Raw genomic sequence first — 16,509 nt, 5'->3', positions numbered from 1 at the left:
ACTGTATCAGTGATCAGTTCTTCAATACAACTTCCCAGAATCTTGGAAAATACCCCCTTCTCTGCCCATTATACACTCAAAGCACCAAAAACCTGTCTGTATCTCAGTAATAATTATACACTTATTCAAGTGATATACTTGAGTGTTGATTCCAAGAGTCATATGGTTTAAGATCACCATGTCTGTTTTTCACCACTGCATCCCCATCACCTAACACAACCTATAATAACCATTTAAATACGTTTTATATAAATAGCCATATAATAAAATCACTGATTTCTTGGAAGTATCATATATTATCAATAATAAATACCTCTACTACAGAGTTTCACAACTCTTTACATGAAATAAAAAAAATTCACAAGTTTTTCACACTGCTTTGGCCTGAATTTGCTTCTTTTATCTTTAACCCATCAGTGACAGAACTAAGTTCCTTGAGCTAGGTCTCAGATGTCCCGAAGGAATGAGCACCACCTAGTGGAGGCACACAATATTAAAAAGCGGCTTGAAACACGACCTAAATTTACTAGGCACACAACAGTGGCTAGCCAAATATTTATTCAAATTAAAAGACAAAGACGCATGCCAACTTTGTCAAGTAATGAAAATCAAATTTTTACCATCTGTATAATTTATAACATACCAATTTAAACAAATGAAATTCACAAATAAAATGTATTTTTAAAGTTGGCAGTTAACATCCTTTCATTGAGCTTTTTTTTTTTTTTTTTTTTTTGAGACGGAGTCTTGCTCTGTCACCCAGGCTGGAGTGCAGTGGCCGGATCTCAGCTCACTGCAAGCTCCTCCTCTCGGGTTCACGCCATTCTCCTGCCTCAGCCTCCCCAGTAGCTGGGACTACAGGCACCCGCCACTTCGCCCGGCTAGTTTTTTGTATTTTTTAGTAGAGACGGGGTTTCACCGTGTTAGCCAGGATGGTCTCGATCTCCTGACCTCATGATCCGCCCATCTCGGCCTCCCAAAGTGCTGGGATTACAGGCTTGAGCCACCGCGCCCGGCCTGAACACAGAAATGAAAACAATGAGGAAAAAAGCAATTCCAAAGTGACAAAGAAAACAAAGGTACAATTAAAACACTAATTGCATATGAAAATACACCATTTGATACACTCAAGCCTTTTAAAAAAAAAATAGGAAAGATCTTTACCAGAAAGGAGGGGGTGTATTATACTTTGATATTAACAGCCCTCGCTAAGCAAAAATAACTGTGCAATGTAGTAACGAAACAAGGGACTCTAAGAATATCTTCCAGTTTTATTAGTGATGAAAGGAAACACAAATCAAAAGTATCCAGGATAGCACACTCCTGGGCTAATGTATTAATATTAAACTGGAATAATCAAGTAAAACAGGGACATCTTACAAGACATATCACCTTTTCTCAAGCCTTGCCACAGTGGCTGCAGAGGGGAGATGCATGTCTATCAAAGAAGAAAATGTAAAAATTATCAAGTTTTGACAAGAAAATGAGTATGAATTTTCTACAGTGCAACCGTTAGATCAACAGCAACTACCTAAAAGTAACTAGCCTCATGCAATGTTAATAACTATTTATTTTAATTTCTATGTCACTAAGCCATATTTGAAAAATAGATTTGAAATGTAATAGAGTGAAGATACTTGTTAAAATTAAGTTATAAATAATATCGTGGTAATGAGCAATGCCTAAACCTTAGCAGCGTGTAACAACGAAAGTTTATATTTCCCCAGACGCTCTCTGTCTACTGTATTTCCTCTGGGAACTCTGCTCCACAAGCCCACGTGCTCAGGCCCAGGTGGGGAGAACTCCCACCACCTGGAACATCAGCAGTCAGCAATGGGGGCTGGAGGGTAGGGAGAAGAGACACAGAGTGCACTGGCTCCTAAAGGCTTCTGCCCAGCGGTGACACACTTCACTCCCACTCACATTCTATTGACTAAACAAGTCATGTGGCCATAACTAACATCAAGAAGTGGAGAAGTGCAATCTTACATGTACCTGTAAACAGCACTACTGCAGGATATACGGATGGATGGACGGATGGATGGATGGATGGATGGACGGACTCTGGGTAGGTACATAAATATAAACTACTTTTTTGATTCAGAATGGATCATCTGCAATTAATTTTACATATACAAAAGCTTATTAATTTTACTTTTAGGTTCTTTATAATAAATTAGATTTACATTAATGTCATAGAATTACAACAAAGTATTTTAAATAACATTTTGAAACATTTAAAAATACTCAATTTGAAAATGTTAAAGATTTAAAGTATTTTACGTGAAAGTGGAAAGAATGAGAAAACCAATCTATTTCATTAATTTCCTTTGATAGTATATTATTGTTAAACCATGACCATGATGGAACTTTCCTAATTCCTATTACTTTTATTGACATGCAGAAATATCAACAATAAACTTCACTTTAAACCAAGTGGATAAAAATGTCTTTCTTTATTAACTATCATCTGTCTGTAATAAAGATGATGCAACTTATGCCACAACTTGAGCTGACTGAAAAATCAAACTACATTCATCAATTATTTGTGAATAACCATAATACTTCAATAAATGAATCCAATGAGATGTGAGCATTTATTATCGTGCCCACGATTGGCACTCAAGTATTTGTGAAATGAATGGAAAACAAACTGGGCAAGACAGAGCCTGGAAGTGCAAGTTATTCAGTCTCCTTTAATCAGGCAATCTCCCTTGAACACCTACTACGCTTTGAGGTAATGCAGAATAAACAAAAAAAAATTATACACAGATTCTGCCTGAAAAGAACTTTACTCAATGAACAACTGTATCCATAATTAGCACCATAATTTTAGGTGCTAAAAATACGTTCTATAGATGCTTACAACCAAATGAGAATATTAGATCAGTTCAAACAGTCCCAGAGGACCCTGCTAGAGCCAGCATATAAAAATAAACCAGACCTCAGACTTGGCCAGGAGCTACATACACCTCCGACTCATACATGCTTTCAGTAAGACCCAGTGAGCTAATAAGGATTTTGTGTTAAATGGTGAGTCTGTAAAGATGCCTTTGCTTCTGCATTTAAGACAGAGAGAAGACTTTCTGCATGGATGTATGTTTTAACACTTATGATAAATTATCAGAAAGAGTGCAGTAAGCCCAGACCAGGAGATAATTTACAATACATATAAACAAAGATCCAGCATCAGAATGTACAAAACAATTCCTACAAATCAACTAGAAAAAGACAAATAACCAAAGGAAAAAAATAGCAGGCAAAGGATATAAAAAGGAAACTGGAATGACTCAAACATATGTTCAACCTCTAATATTCAAATAAATATAAACTAAAACAAGGAAATATTATAGTATTTCAAGTTGGTCCTGTTGGTAATTATTTTAATTAATGGTCTGGATTGGAAGTTGGCAAAAATTAAAGTCTAACAATTCCAAGTGCTGAAATAAATGTGAAGTAATTGGAACTCCTGGATTATAATATGATACAATCCGTTAGAAAAGTAATTCGGCAATATCTACTGAAGTGTAAGATGCATACATTTATGGTCCAGCAACTTCATTCTTAGGCATGTTACTTACAGAAGGGACTGCATGTGTGTACAAAGGGAATCCACACAAAAGTTATCTCCTGTACTGTTCCCAATAGTGACATGGAGATAAAGATGATTTCCAGACATATGACTCTTGTGCTCACAAGCCAACTTTCAATACAAATATTCATCAACAGGAGAATAGACCGTTATCTAGTCATATAATGCCATATATAGCAATGTAAACAAATGAATTAGACCTATTTGTGTCACCATAAATATAATACATCTCATTAACAAAATATTAAGCAAAAGAGCAAGTTGAGCCGGGCGCGGTGACTCACGCCTGTAATCCCAACACTTTGGGAAGCCGAGGTGGGCAGATCACCTGAGGTCAGGAGTTTGAGATCATCCTGACCAACATGGAGAAACCCGGTCTCTACTAAAAATACAAAAATTAGCTGGGAGTGGTGGCGCATGCCTGTAATCCCAGCTACTCAGGAGGCTGAGACAGGAGAATCACTTGAACCCGGGAGGTGGAGGTTACGGTGAGCCAAGATCACACCACTGCACTCCAGCCTGGGCAACAAGAGCGAAATGCCATCTCAAACAAACAAACAAAAAAAGAGCAAATTGAGGAAAGAGGAATGTGTTAAATATAATTCTACTTATAAGAGTTTTGAAACAGACAAAACAATATCTCACATTGTGAAAACAAACTCCAGATGAAGGTTATCGCTGGCAGGAAAAGGAAAGGAATGGGACAGGAGGGATGTTCAGACTTCAACTGGATCTGTAATATTTTCTCTCTTAAGCTGTGTGGTGGAACACATGGATATTCAGTATATTGTCCTCATTTTTAATGCCCAAAATATTTCATAATATTTTAAGGTGAAAGAAAAGTTAGAAAACACACTTGGCCAACTCAAGAACTTTTTAAAGAATTTCTAATCACAGATTATGAATTTTCACTGTAATTTTAAAAGAGTGAGAGCAAAGAAATAAAAAAGCCAGAAGAAAAGTTTATTAAGAGGCCAAGTGTGGTGGCTCATGGTTATAATCCCAGCACTTTAGGAAGCTGAGGCAGGAGGGCAGCTTGAGCCCAGGAGTTCAGGAGCAGCTTGGGCAACATAGCAAGACCTCATCTCTACAAAAAATAAAGAATTAGCCGGGCACAGTGGTGTGCTCTTGTAGTCCTAGCTACTTGGGAGGCTGAGGTGGGAGGATCATTGAGCCCAAAAGGTTGAGGCTGCAGTGGCCTATAATCAATCGCTCCACAGCACTCCAGGCTGGATAACAGAGCAAGAATCTATCTCAAAAAAAAAAAAAAAGAAGTTTGTTAAGACAAGAAACTATCATCCTGAAAAAGCAGCAATGTAGCCAAAGGGATACTGAAAATGGTGCAAACCCTGGCATATAGCATGGAACACAGCTAACAGAAAGAAAGAAATTGAGGATGAGGATGATGATAACGATGATGACTTAATATGTTCCAGACAATATTTAAAGCACATTTTATCTATGAATTCATTTGATCCTTAAAACAAGCACACAAAGTAGGTACTACTGCTATCCTCATTTTATACTAATATATAAGGAAAGTGAGGCACTGTGAAGTAAAATAGTAAGATATTTTTATATATATATAAAGATAATATATTAAGATATATATCCTATATATATATTCTTAGTATATATTAAGATATATGTCTTTACATATTTTAAAATATATATATCTTTATATATGTTAAATGTATCTTTACCTTAATGTATTATAAAATATATATTAGAATATTATATTAATATTTTAAGATACATATCTTATATAAAAATATATACATTAAAATATATATCTATATATTAAATATATCTTTATCTTAATATATTATTATGATATATATCACAAGATATTATTAATATATTACAATATTAAGATATTAAGATATTATCTTGGTCAGGCATGGTGGCTCATACCTGTAATCCCAGCACTTTGGGAGGCCGAGGTGGGCAGATCACTTGAGGTCAGGAGTTTGAGACCAGGCTGGCCAACATGGTGAAACCCTGTCTCTACTAAAAATACAAAAATTATCTGGGCATTGTGGGGGCATTTGTAATCCCAGCTAATTGGTAGGCTGACACTTGAGAATTGCTTGAACCTGGGAGGCAGAGGTTGCAGTGAGCAGAGATCACGCCACTGCACTCCAGCCTGGGTGACAGAGTGAGACTCTGTCTCCAAAATAAAAAGATACTATCCTAATATATAGTAATATAATTATAAATACATATCATAAATATATTTATATATAGATATTATCTTTATACATTAATATCATATATTAATATATTAAGGTAAACATACCTATTTATTATAACTTAATATTTTATGATTTTTTATAATGTATTATGATAAAATAAGTTCTTTTAAATTATAAGTTATATTGTTATATTATAATATGTTATACTTATCTAATATATTATTTATTAGTTGATATATTCATATGTAATTAATATATTATATATAGTATTTATAATCATAAATATATCATTGGCCAGGTACAGTGGCTCATGCCTGTAATCCCAGCACTTTGGGAGGCTGAGGCACATGAATCACTTAAGGTCAGGAGTTCGAGACCAGCCTATATTATATATTTTTAATAATGTAATATTATAATGAAAATAAGTTATAAATTATTATATTGTTATAATATGATATAATATAGTATAATATGCTATATTAAGATAAATATAATACATTATTACCTTGTTATGATAATAAAATAAGTTATTATCTTATTCTTGGCACAGTCAGAACCTGAGTCCAAGCAATGTGGCTCATACTGCCAGCTCTGAATTCTGACCACAGTTGCCTGTTTGCAAAAGAGTGGGACATGAGTTTCTGGAAACACAGAAAACTACTCAATATACCTGACTGTCCATAACTGAGACAACACAAAAGGATGAACAGACAGACTCAATGAGAAGCAGATGATCACCAGACTCAAAAGAAAAAAGGATGGAGGCAGCAAAAGGTACCAACTTGATGTGAAGGAATCATGGAAGTCGTTGTCCTCTCTCTAGAAATTACCTGTCTTCTTCAGCCATACATTACACTCACACTTCCAATCATTTCATGATTATTAACCAAAGGCCTAACGTTCCAAACTACACTTCAGTGAGTATTATCTAGTCCCTCCACTCCAAATCAAGCCGAGTTTACACAAAATGTGTGCTTGTAATTCTAATTTTTTTCTTAGATCTTCGAATACATGCTCTAGAAATATAATTAAATATGGTGGTGGCTAAGCCTCCAAGCCAGCCCACAAAAACATGTTTAAATCTGTCATGTGAAATTCCATGCTGACACTAAGTTTTCTTTATGCAGAATGTGTATTCCTATATACCTTTTTACACAACCACAAGAAGTGTGAACTAGCCTCCACACAGCCTTGCCACAGCAGATCCCATAGCACTCCCTTGTTCAATTGGAGTTCTTCTTCCTGTCATTTCCGAAGCTCTGATAGTCACTTTCGTGCTGACTTCCATCAGAAGCGTATTGTATTTGCCGGGAGTGGTGACTCACGCCTATAATTTCAGCACTTTGGGAGGCCAAGGCAGGCAGACCACTTAGGCCAGTAGTTCAAGACCAGCCTGGCCAAAATGGTGAAACCTTATCTCTACTAAAAATACAAAAATTAGCTGGCCATGGTGGCAGGTGCCTGTAGTCCTAGCTACTCAGGAGGCAGAGGCAGGAGAATTGCTTGAACTCGGGAGGTGGAGGTTGCAGTGGGCCAAGATTGCACCACTGCACTCCAGCCTGGGTGACAGAGCAAGACTCCATCTCAGAAAAAAAAAAAAAAAAGACAGAGAAAGAGAGAGAGAGAGAGAAAACAGCCTATGTTGAAATTATTACAATTCAGTTCTATATTTTAAAAATAATTTACATCAAATAAAACAAGGACAGGCTCCAAGGAAGTTGTAAATGGCAATAACTGTGACATTTTAAAATCATTTTACTATAGATGAAAATGAACACTGGAGATTTATTTGCTGCCAATGGTTCTGCAATTTGCTGTGGGAAATGGACTTTGAGAACCAATTGGGAATGTCAGAACCACACTGCACTGCCCAACACCTTTGTGGCAATTGCCACCTGCCATGGTATTAAAGTCAGATATCCAAAAACAGCACAATCCAGAAATGGAGGTGATAAAGGGAGATGACCCAAGGTCCTAGAATTGTAAATACACATTTCACTGAGCCAGTCAAATCACTTAGTAGAGCAATTTGGTTAAGACCTACTGCAGTGGGAAATGCACATATCTGTAGCCCAGAGACTCCACTGTTATGTATAATACCTAGAGAAGCTAGACGTTTCCCTACTGGAATTCCTATTCTCTGGAATTAGAGAACAGCAGGAATTGCCCAAAAAGGGAAATAAGCGTTACAAATTTCCTGATTCCACACAATCTAATGAATGAACTGTTCTTAAGTCAGGGATTTCTAGGTAAGAAATTCCCCACATTCATTCTGGTAAAGCATGTAGGCTTCCCATTATGAAATTACGAATAAATATAAGATGGTTGTTCTGAAGCTAAGTATATTTGAAGCACCATGTAAATCTCACAATAACTTGACTGTTACATTACATAAATGCAGACCACGCGGGAGGACACAGCCGCACTAAATATTCACAAATCTGGCTCCTATTTTCTCATTCTTACTCTCAAGTAAATCTCTAAAAAGGGCGACATATGGCCACCATTTTTAGAGTATGAATTACAAAGGCAACAATTTACTCAGGGTCTCAGGAATTCTACAGCAGACTTTACATGTTTCTGTGCCTGAAAAAATGTAAACTATAACGTAAGACATAACTTCATCTGGCTTTTCCAACAGAGCTGGCCTGACAATTACCTTTGATAGGCCGAGGAGCGTTACCAGCTGCTGCTACCCAAGTCTCCGCTCTGTCAGACCAGGTGGCCATGGATCATTCGCAATGTCTGGCTGTCTTTTTCTTTTTCCTCCCACCCAAAGCAAATGATATGTCAGAGGCAAGTAACATAACCTCCCCATTGGGTTTACTCTCTAAACTTAATACCACCTCTCCCTTCCCCAAACAGCACTATTTGTTTCTAAAGGGGCCTATGCCATGAGTATCTTATAAAATATTAATAGTTCTTCAGCCTTGAATCTGATTCACTACCATATAAATATCACCTTTTCCCCGCAAGTATGATGCTTTTTGTTGCTTCTAGATTGCAAGAAGAGAGGAACTTAAAAGTGCTTGAACCGAAAAGAGTTTATAAAACCATTCCTCGATAAAATTATCCCTCTTCTTAAAATAGCTTGACTGGATCGATTATCCTGGAAATAACTACTTTCTATGCAAATCTCATAGTGCTAATTTTAGTAAGAAAATCTGAGTTATTGAAAGATGAAGATCAAGAATTACCTTCAAAAACTGGTTTTTCACTTTCTGAAATTTCCAGATTGGAGAAATAAAATTTTAAAAGTATATTCTCATTCACAGGTTGCTCTATGAGCCTCTGTTCAGGATTTATTCAGATTCAAGATTAAGGAAGATTTTCCCTTTCAGAATTCAACCTAAATTCATGAGCATTAATTTAACTTTACAAATTCATATTAATATGGAGATTCAAAATAAACTCCCACTAAGTGTCATCTCTCTTACTTCACTTCTACTGGGTGACTAATATGCCTACAACTTCATAGGTTTCATTCAAAACAAGACTTCAGGGCATGTTTAAGAAGATAAATTGTATATTTTGAATTTAAAAATTACTCTTGATATTAAATAGTGGGCATTCCTTTTAAATTATGGCTAATAAAACTAGGAATTTATCTTACCCAAAAAAAAAGTGTTCATCTTTATTAAAGGGGTAGGCAATTAAGAGATTATCGTGGCACTTCCAAGTCCCACGATACGTACTCTTGGGGTTTACAATAGGCTGATAGACAAAGGATTTTTCTATTTGTAGGGGAAAAGAAAAAAGATTAATCATAACATTATCATGATATCATCTACTGAGGAATACGGAGGCCTCTGATGAGGCTTCCATGTCTTTGAGTGAAAAGGACCAAAATAGTAAGCAAAGTTCACCTTAGTTGAATTTGTAAAGTTTTCAAGTTCAGAAGTAAAGCCCATTAAAGTCTACTGCTAGAGAGCAAACATCTTGAAAGAAGCTTGAGGGAAAAAATACTTTACCTCTAGAGGACAAGGGTAAGAATTACTTCAGGCTTCTCATCAGAAACTATGTGAGCGAAAAGAGTGGACTGAAATATTTTAAGTGTTGAAAGAAAAAAAAAAATGCCGGCCGGGCGCGGTGGCTCAAGCCTGTAATCCCAGCACTTTGGGAGGCCGAGACGGGCGGATCACAAGGTCAGGAGATCGAGACCAGCCTGGCTAATACGGTGAAACCCCGTCTCTACTAAAAAAATACAAAAAACTAGCCGGGTGAGGTGGCGGGCGCCTGTAGTCCCAGCTACTCGGGAGGCTGAGGCAGGAGAATGGCGTAGACCCGGGAGGCGGAGCTTGCAGTGAGCTGAGATCCGGCCACTGCACTCCAGCCTGGGCCACAGAGTGAGACTCTGTCTCAAAAAAAAAAAAGAAAAAAAGAAAAAAAAAAATGCCAGTCTAGACTTCTGTATCTAATGGAATTACACTTCAAAAGTCAAGGAGAAATAAAAACTTTTTCAGACAAACAAAAACTCAAGGAATTTGCCACCAGTAGACCTGCCTTGTAAGAAGTGTTAAAAAGGAAGTTTGTCAGAGAGAAAGAAAATGACATAGGTCAGACCCTCAGATCTACATTTAAAAAAAAGGAAGGACATCAGAGAAAAAATAAATAAAGCAAAAACTTTTATTTGTTTTATTCTTAATTGATCTAATAGATAACTGTTCAGAGTAATATTATTAGCAATGTACTGGGGGATTACATTAGCATAGGCATAAGTACAATGAATGACAGCAATGTCATAAGAAATAGGAAAAAGGGAATTGAGAATACTCTGTTATAAGGTACCTGCACTACCTGTGAAATGACAGTGCTTTCTGAAAATAGAACTAGGTCAGGCATGGTGGCTCATGCCTGTAATCCCAGCACTTTGGGAGGCTAAGGCGGGAGGATCACTTGAGTCCATGAGTTCAAGACCAGCCTAAGCAAGATAGCAAAACCCTGTCTCTATAAAAAATAGAAAAGAAAAGTTAGCTGGGCACGGTGGCACATGCCTTTAGTTCCAGCTACTCTTCCAGCTACTTGGGAAGTTGAGACGTGGGAGGAATACTTAGGCCCAGGAAATCAGGGCTGTGATGAGCCAAGATAACACTACTGCACTCCAGCCAGGGAGACAGAACAAGACCCTATCTCAAAAAAAAAAACAAAACCTGTATTTGTTGTAAATGTGTGTTGCTAACTGTAAGACAAGCACAAAAAGAAAAAAAAATTAAGTATAATTGATATGATAAAAGAAGAGAGTAAATGGAATAATATAAAATGGTCATCTAAAAACAGAGAAGGAGGAAAAGACAGGATATTTAAAATCTTAAAAAATAACAAGTGCAGTGAACAGAAATCAGTTGTAAACATGGTAAATCTTAACCAACTATATCAATAGACACTTCAAATGTGAATGGTCTAAATATACCAATTAAAAAACAGAGACTGTCAGAATGGATAAAAAGGAAGACCCACCTCCCAACTATATGTTGTCTATAAAAAACTCACATTGAATATAAAGATACAGACAAATGAAAAGAAAAAAATAGAGAAAGATACACTAACATTAACCCAAAAAAGATGGAGTACATATGTCAATTTCCAACATGGCAAATTGGCAGAACTAGAAAAATTATCAAAGATAAAGGTATTACATAATGAAAAGGGCATCAATTCCCCAAAAAGACATAACAATCCTAAATGTGTATGCACCTAACAAGAAAGCATCAAAATACATAAAGCAAAACTGATAAAACTGCAGAGAAATTCACAGTCACTATTATACTTGGAACCTCAATACCTGCTATCAGTCCATAATTGACAGATCCAGTAGGCCAAAAAAAAAAAAAAATTCAGTAAGGAGACAGTTGAACTGAGCAGCACCATCTACCAACTAAATCTAACTGACATTTACGGAATAGTTTATCCAGTTTACGGCAGTATACGCATTCTTCTCAAGCTCACGTAGACCATTCGACAAGATAGACCACATTCTGGGCCATTAAACACAACTTAAATCTAAACGAACAAAAACCATACAGCATGTGTTTTCAGACTACATGGAATTAAACTAGAAATCAGTAACAGAAAGATAGCAGGAAAATTTCTAAATATTTGGAAATCAGACAACATTTTAAATAACACATGGGTCAAACAAGAATTCTCAAGAATATTTTAAATCAAGTGAAAATGAAAATACAACTTGCTAAAACTTGTGAGATGCTGCAAAAGCAGTGGTTAGAATTTATAGCATTGAAAGAATACATTCAAAAAAAAGAAAAATCTAAAATTGATAATCTAACTTTGTAACCTTTGGAAACCAGAAAAAGAAAAGCAAGTAGAAGAAAGGAAATCAGACAATGAGAGCAAAAATCAACGAAACTGGAACAGGAAAACAACAGAGAAAAATCAACAAAATCAAAAGCAAGTTCTTTTAAATGATTAATAAAATTGATAAATCTATAGCCAGGGAAAAAAGAGACAAGATACAAATTACAAATATCAGAAATGAAAGAGGAGTCAACAGTACTGATGCCAAGGACAATAAAGAATCGTGATGAACAGTTCTATGCCCTCAAATTTGATAAGTTAGATGATATACACAATTCCTTGAAAGACAATAGTGACAAAAACTCACAAAAGGAGAAACACAAATCTGAATAAGCCTATATTTATGAAAGACATTGAGTCAGTAACTGGTTAACTTACAAAACAGCAAGCACCAGGTCCAGATGGTTTCCCCACTGCGAATTCCCATAAACACTTAAGGGGCTGGGCTGGTACCGCCTGTAATCCCAGCACTTTGGGAGGCCGTGAGATGGGCGACTCCATGAGGTCAGAGACGAACTATCCTGGCTAACACGGGTGAAAACCCTCAGTTTCTACTAAAAATACAAAAAACTAGCCAGGCGAGGTGGCGGGATGCCAGGTCCCGCTACCGGGAGGCTGAGGCAGGAGAATCGGCGAAAACCCGAGGCGGAGCTTGCAGTGAGCTGAGATCCTGCCACCCACTCCAACGCACCCTGGTGACATTAAGAAGCAGACCACCAAAAAAAAAAAAAGAAAAAAACCACTTAAGGGAGAAATTATACCAATTCTCTGCAATCTCTTCTAGAAAGAAAAGGAAAACAGCAAGCAGAGTACACTTCCTACCTCATTCTATGAGGCCAGCATTATCTTATTATCAAAACCAGGCAAAGACATGACAAGGAAGGAGAATTACAGACTAACCATTCTTATAAACAGAGATGCAAAAAAACTCAACAAAATATTAATTAAGTTGAACCCAACGATAGATCAAATTAATTACATACAGATGGAGCATCCCAAATCCAAAAACCTGAAATCCAAAATGCTCTGAAATCTGAAATGCTCCAAAATCTGATACTTTTTGAGTGTTGACATGGACATGATGCTCAATGAAATGCTCACCGGAGCACTTTGGGATTCTGGACTTTCAAATCAGGGATGCTTAACTAGTTAAGAATCTGCAAATATTCCAAAATTCAAAACAATCTAAAATCTAAAACACTTCTTTCAGATCCCAAGCCTTTTGGATAAGGAATCCTCAACCAATACCACGACCAAGTAAGATTCATTCCAGGTCTGCAAAATCTAGTTAAACATTCACAAGTAAATTACTGTAATCAATCACATCAATATGCTAAACAAGAAAATCATATGATCACATCAATAGAAGCAAAAATATTTTTTAAGGCTGGGAGCAGTTGCTGACGCCTATAATCCCAGCACTTTGGGAAGCCAAGGCACGTGGATAACTTGAGGTCAGGAGTTCAAGACCAGCCTGACCAACATGGTGAAACCCTGTCTCTACCAAAAATACAAAAATTAGCCAGGCGTGGTAGCGCATGCCTGTAATCCCAGCTACTTGAGAGGCTGAGGCACGAGAATTGCCTGAACCCTGGAGGCAGCTTGGGTGATAAAGTGAGACTCTTGTCTTAAAAAATAAAATAAAATAAATAAATCAGTACTCATTCACAATAAAAACTCTGAGCAAACCACAAATAGAAAGAACTTTCTCAACTTGACAAAGAACATGTATAAAATACCTACAGCTAAAATCATACTTAATGATGAGAAACTAGATTATTTTCCCTAAGATCAGTATAAAGAAAAGATGCCTGTTCACCACAGCTATTCAACACTACATGAGAATTCCTAGCTAATGCTACAAGACAAGACAAAAAAAAGATATATACAGATTGAGCACAAACAAACAGTCTTTGTTTACAGATGAGATAAGTATCTATGTAGAAAATCCCAAAGAATCAACAGCAACAGCAAAACACCTTTGGCCACAAGTAAACGATTATAGCAAGGATGCAGAATAGAAGCTTAATATCCAAAAATCAATTGCTTTCCTGTATACCAGTGCTGAACAGCTGAAACTTGAAATTCAAAATATAATACCACTCCAAAGCCATAGTACCAAAATAATAAAACATTTAGGTATAAATCTAACAAAATATAGTGTGTAGAGAATCTAAATAAGGAAAACACAGACTCTGGTAAAAGAAATCAAAGAAGATCTCAAAAAATTGAGGAATATTCCATGTTCATGGTCAGGAATACACAATGTTACTAAGATGTCATCTCTTCACAAATTGAGCTATAGAATACACAGTCCCAGTCAAAATCGCAGCAGATTATTTTGTGTACATGACAAACTGATTATAAAGTTTATATGACAAGGCAAAAGATTCAGAATAGTCAACACAATATCAAAAAAGAACTAAGTCTGAGGGCTGACGCTACCCTACTTCAAAATTAACTATAAAGCTAAGGTAATCAAGATAGCATGTGTTGATGAAAGAATAAACAAATAGATAATGGAATATAGTAGCCCAAAAATAGACCCACACAAATAAAAGCTAATCTTTGACAAAGGAGTAAAGGCAATTCAACGAAAAAGAATGGTCTTTTCAACAACTGATGCTAAAACAATTGGATATTCATATGCAGACATTTTAATCTAGACACAGAACTCAAGGTAGACAATATAGCTAAATGTAAACACAAAACTGTAAAACTTCTAGGAGATAACACGAGAATATCTAGGTGACCTTGGGTTTGACAATGAGTTTTGGTTTTTGTTTGTTTGTTTTTTCTTTGAGACTCGCTCTGTCACCTAGACTGGAGTGCAGTGGCACCATCCCAGCTCACTGCAAGCTCCGCCTCCTGGGTTCATGCCATTCTCCTGCCTCAGCCCCCTGAGTAGCTGGGACTACAGGCGACCACCACCACGCCCGGCTAATTTTTTGTATTTTTAGTGGAGACAAGGTTTCACAGAGTTAGCCAGGATGGTCTCCATCTCCTGACCTCATAATCTTCCTGCCTCGGCCTCCCAAAGTGCTGGGATTACAGGCGTGAGCCACCACACCTGGCCAGCAGTTTCTTAAAAAGCTAAAGATAGTCTTACCACATGATTCAGCAATTGTGCTCCTTGATATTTATCCAAATATGTTGTAAACTTACATCTACACAAAAACCTGCACACAAATGTTTATAGAATGTTTACCTGTAACTGCTCAAAACTGGAAGCAATGAACATGCCCTTCAAAAGGTTAATGGAGAAACAAACTATGGTGCTTATCTACAACTGAATCCTATTCAGCGATATAAAGTAAAGAAATGAGCTATGTTGCCATGAGAAGACTTGATGGAGCCCTAAATGCTTATTAGTAGGTAAAAGAAGCCAATCTGAAAAAGTTACAGACTGTATGGTTCCAACGATATGACCTTCTGGAAAAGGCAAAACTATTCAGACAGTAAAACTATCAGTGATTGCTGAGCTGCGGAGGGAGGTCAGGTGAAGCACAGGAGATTTGGAAAGGTAAAACTATTCTTCATGACAATGTAATAACAGATATAAGACATAATGCATTTGTCAAAACCTAGAACTATACAACACAATGAATAAACCTTAATGTAGACAATGGAGTTCAGTTAATAATGATGTATCAACAAATATTGGTTCGTTAATTGACAAATGTACCATGCCAATGCAAGAGGTAAATAATAAGAGAAACTGGGAAGGGGAAAAGGGAGATATGGGAGCTATCTGTACCATCTGCTCAATTTTTCTGTAAATCTAAAACAGTTCTACAAAGTAAAGTTTATTAATTAAAAAGAATCCAATGGGAGAAATAATGGGCAAAGGATCCAGTTGGACATTTCTCCAAAGAAGACATACAAGTAGCCAATAAGCACATAAAAAGATGGTTAACATTATTTAGACTTCTAGAAAAAGAAAATCAAAATCACAATGAGATATCACTTCATACCCACCAGGATAGTAAAAATCAAAAAGTCAGATAAAAACAAGGGTTGATGAAGATATAGAGAAATCAGAACCCTTATACACTGCTGGCGGGAATATAAAATGGTTCAGCCACTTAGGAAAAAAGTCTAACAAGTCTTCATAAAAACTTAAGAGTTACCATTTAACCTAGCAATTCCTCTGCTAGATACATACCCAGGAAAAGTGATAATATACATCTACTCAATAACTTATACACAAATGTTCTTAGTAGCATCACCATAACAGCCAATAGGCAGAAACAATCCAAATTTCCATCCATGGATGAAAGGATGAACAAAGTGTGACATATCCATATAATGTTATTCAGTCATAAAAAGGAATTAAGTGCTGATACATGCTATAATTTGGGTGAGCCTTGAAAACGTTAAGCTAAGTGACAGAAGCCAGTTACAAAAAAG

At 36.5% G+C, this 16,509-nt stretch overlaps 1 protein-coding gene across 9 annotated transcripts in view; it reads right to left on the bottom strand.

Annotated features, from left to right (window-relative positions):
• MPP7 (membrane palmitoylated protein 7) overlaps nucleotides 1-16,509 on the bottom strand; it is a 252,173-nt gene that overhangs the window by 123,769 nt on the left and 111,895 nt on the right. The window lies entirely within an intron of this gene.

The sequence above is a fragment of the Papio anubis genome, chromosome 11, assembly GCF_008728515.1.
Source record: "Papio anubis isolate 15944 chromosome 11, Panubis1.0, whole genome shotgun sequence".
NCBI classification, from domain to species: Eukaryota; Metazoa; Chordata; class Mammalia; order Primates; family Cercopithecidae; genus Papio; species Papio anubis.
This window is presented reverse-complemented; position numbering and strand designations above follow the sequence as displayed.